This window comes from Lactuca sativa, chromosome 4 (genome assembly GCF_002870075.4).
Source record: "Lactuca sativa cultivar Salinas chromosome 4, Lsat_Salinas_v11, whole genome shotgun sequence".
In the NCBI taxonomy this organism is placed as follows: domain Eukaryota; kingdom Viridiplantae; phylum Streptophyta; class Magnoliopsida; order Asterales; family Asteraceae; genus Lactuca; species Lactuca sativa.
The window spans coordinates 129,969,833-129,974,128 of record NC_056626.2 but is presented as its reverse complement, the minus strand read 5'-3'; the positions used below and the strand labels follow the sequence as shown (position 1 = coordinate 129,974,128).

The 4,296-nt window shown below is 31.4% G+C and overlaps 1 pseudogene; it reads right to left on the bottom strand.

The window, feature by feature from the left end:
• Positions 1-3,937: 3,937 nt before the first annotated feature.
• LOC111907051 (uncharacterized) overlaps positions 3,938-4,296 on the bottom strand; it is a 15,303-nt pseudogene continuing 14,944 nt past the window's right edge.

Here is a 4,296-nt window from a genome sequence, read left to right as displayed (position 1 = left end):
GAATTAATTTAGTGATCAAAAGAGGCTGATTAAAAGAATGGGGACTGATTATGTAAATCAGTAATAGTTGTAGTTTGAGCTAGTGGGTCCTATTGGTATGGGATGGACGAAAATCTATGGGGAGACCATAGAGTTTTCGTCCAAGGCTTTCCATATGGGGGTCCATATGTTGCTTAGGGCCTAAGCAAGGGAAATTAGGGTTTCCAGATGGAAAACCCTAGCAACTCAGCTATATAAGGAACCCCTAGGTTACAGTTTTCGGCTATGCATTCTGAGAGAACCCTTTGGCCGAAAATTATGAAGCTCCACAACCTTTCCCCTTCTTCCTCATTGCTAGTGGTGTTTGTGGCTCCATTAGAGCTGCGGCAATTGAGGCACTAAGCTCTTGAAGGTCAAGATCAAGGAATCAACAAGAAAGGTATTCTTCTAACTCTTGTTTTTCTTCATTGAATTCGAAAATACCTAATGTAGATTAGGGTTTGCTTTGGGAAATTATTATGCATGTATAACTTGAGAAAAACCTAGATACAAAGCAATTAGGTTTGTATGTGCACCATAGGAATGTTGTAGTGCTCAAAACCCAATAGAAACTGCCTCTTGTTCCTCCTTGATGCCCATATCATCGGAGCTCCTCTATGGGGGTGTTTGGTGTGAAAATGATGAGAATTAAGGGCTTAACAATCTTTCAAATGTCTCATAACCATGTAACGACTACCTATTATCTGTGCAGGGGCGACTTTTCGACCCGAGGTCATTGGTTCCATAAATGATTGACACGCTCTGGTACTCCTCTTGCCACGTCATGGTACTTTAACCACACTAGCAACCTAATTTAGTCACCGCATTATAGCACCCATACGCAACATCGTGGAGAAAAGTGTGTCACTATTCTTTCTTATGTAGAACACTCATCGCGTCGTGGTACTCTGCCCATTATTCCATGGTATTGACTTGACAGCAGCCCTAGGCTGTTTTCCTTCCAACCTTGGGACATTTTTTCCCAACTTCTATGCTTCATATGTGCTTTGTTTCTTATCTATTTTCTATTATATTTATATCTACGCGAAGGTGGAAACATACTCTAAACATATGGTAAGTCAATTCTCATTGACTTAATATGGGTCTTAATCTATTAAGTCACAAACTTGGCCCAAAAACATAAAATTCTAATTGTTCCTTTTTGACCATTAATGCATCTTCTCATGCGTTCTTTCCCTTGAACTTGCTCATCTAACATCTTCTAAGTGACTTAAACTTATCTTGACCATTTTCATGAAGTTACTACTTCCTAATCTCATATGTTTCTCATAATCGACCAAATTTCCCTTTAGGTCAATATTTGACTAAAAGTTAACTTTAACTAAATTTCAGGTTCTTACACTATGAGTATGTGGTCATTGTTCCCTTCCATATCAACTGCTATGAACATTCACCCTAAGTAATTCTCATTTACAGGGACACTACCTACAAATATCACAAGTAGCTTGTACCTAAGAATTGTTTTAATCGACAAAACAAATGGTAAACATATTAGTGAAATTATAATCACAAATATACAAATATATATATATATATATATATATATATATATATATATATATATATATTACAAAATCATCTTACCACACATTCTAAGGCCACAAAACAGATGTCAAAGAGGTCTGATCACATTTTTCATGATATTCTTTATGGCTTTGAGATTGGTTCTTTCAAGATTATGAAAGAATACTAGTAGGTTGGCAAAGATTTATTAGTGCACTCCATTTGATGAACTCATTTTTAGATATGATGATATAACTCAATCTAGTTGAAAAAAATAATGATTGCATATGGAGTTTAATCAAACGCGTTTATAAGGAAAAAATATGGCAATTTAGTGAAAGTGTCTAATTTCCTGGTGAAATGAAAATTCTTATTAAATGTCCACAATTCATAGTCAAATTGTGTAATTTCATAATAAAATTGTATAATTTCGTAGTTAAAGTGGCATGGGTAATTTTGGTGAAAAAATATAATTTCATGTTGAAATGACAAATCCTCACTGAAATTAAAATTCTTATTAAATATATGAAATTCGTAGTCAAAGTGTATAATTTTCTAGTCAAATTGTATAATTTCATAGTCAAAGTGTATAATTTCCTGTTAAAATGACAACTCTCGTTACAAACGACATTTCTTTGTTGAAATGAAAATTCTTATTTAATGTTTTGAATTCGTAGTCAAAGTGTATAATTTTGTAGTCAAAGTGGCCACTTACGAAAACACCAAAAATTTCCACCTACCATATCTTACAAACTTATATCACAAACATTAAATTACAGTAATCTCATACCAAGCTTTCATATAACTCATGATTCATAAAGGTGAGTCTATACTTGCAAATATATCATAATATTCTCCACCCAATGGTTGAAAATTTCACATCTCACCAATCACCATTTAACCTTTAAGGATACATTGAACCCTTGGAAGATTCCTGGAGAGATGACGAAGAATGTAAAGGACAAAGAAGAAGAACTTGAGAAACAAACTTTCAAAATTCATGCATGAAGGTATTCGTTGGACAAAAAAGAAGTAGAGATTGAAAAATATGGATAAAACAAAATAAATTAAAAAACAAAGACTAATAGATCAATGAGTCTAAAAAATCTCTTGTATTGGGAGATGCTGAGGTGATACTTAAAATCAAATAGATGAACAAAAAATAAAGAGTCTAAAAAAAATCTTTAGTTTTATTTAGTAATTTTATGTAATTTATATTATATCTTATTAGTTATCTATTAAATGTATAACCTACCATCCAACCCATATTCTTATTTAATGTCAAAACCCCACATTAAATAATGTCCAACTATCTCGCCTACCACCATTGCAAATTTTTATAAATAATGAAAACCCGATAGTAAATTCATACCAAAATATATCTTCCTCTTCTTATCCACCAAACAAGTTATCAATTTGCTCATTAGTTCAAATGTGAAACACACCTTGCTAGGGTAGTTTTAAAACACTTTTTAAAAATATTTTACTTTAAATAAAATGAGTTCAATGTCCTAATTGTGAGAAACACCAAAAGGTCTTTAGCTCAACATTATGGTGAAGTGGCATCACTCCATAAGGTTTAAGGTTTAAGTCTCAATGAGGACATGGATGGAATAAATGTAGAAGAGGAGTATAGCATGATTGATTTTCTAAAAATAAATGATTGTGGAAAATCGTATGGTTCCATAGTTTCAAACATGTTTAAGTTTTAATTACGTGAGGTAGCATCAATAGGTAGTCAAAACGTAGTTCAAGATTACCATATAGTCTATGGCCTACTTAATCCTCGTTAGTCTCTAACTCAAGTCTCTATGTCTTCAATCTGAATACAAGTCAAAATAGGTTAGGCAGTGAAATTTCCTAATGATAATACCCAATGTTGATTCTTTTAGAGTAAGAAGATAGTAATCTATAATCAAACCCCAAAAAAATGAAAACACCGTAAACTAACTTAGAGTTCATATAACCCAAACCAAACCAAGAAGGGTATATATATAGACTTAGGTTATTCTATTCAAAGTAATTATTGTGTTATTGTATGCATAAACGTGGGCCAATCAATTTACTTATTTTAAAAAGTGATTAATACATATTATTGAACTAAATATAATTGAAAAATATCATCTAATTTAATTACAAGGGTATTTTAGTCAATTAATATACATTTAATAAAGGAAAATTGCATATTTTAAGGGATCATAGATTTTATTAATTTTAAAAACCCGATTTTACGAATTATAATTCTTTTAATTCGGAGATTCTGACAGAATATGTTTATGAGTATATTTAAAAATAAAAATATTTTTGAACTATAAATATAAAAATATTCTTGAAACTATTTCTTGATCATGACTTTAAAAACTTCTTGGAAAACAACAAATTCTTGAACAATCAATTGAAGAATAAAAACAAAAAATACATTATTTCTTATAGAATACAGGTAACAATTGTTAAGAATTACAACAGAATTAGAACTCATGATTCCATTCCAATAGAATTGGAATTCATATCCATACTCCATTCCATCAGAATTAAAATTCATGATTCCTTCATTACTATGTAACATATCAAACATCTACAATTACCAATATATCAAGAACACAACATTGAAACCGTTAAACAAAAAGTTGACTGATTCTTTCCCTCAACCATGAAGAAGAGCTAAGCTAGCAGTATAATTGATAGCACGATACATACGAGGCAAACCACATGTCTTGAGATCAAACATATCATTCTTGTTCACATCAAACAACA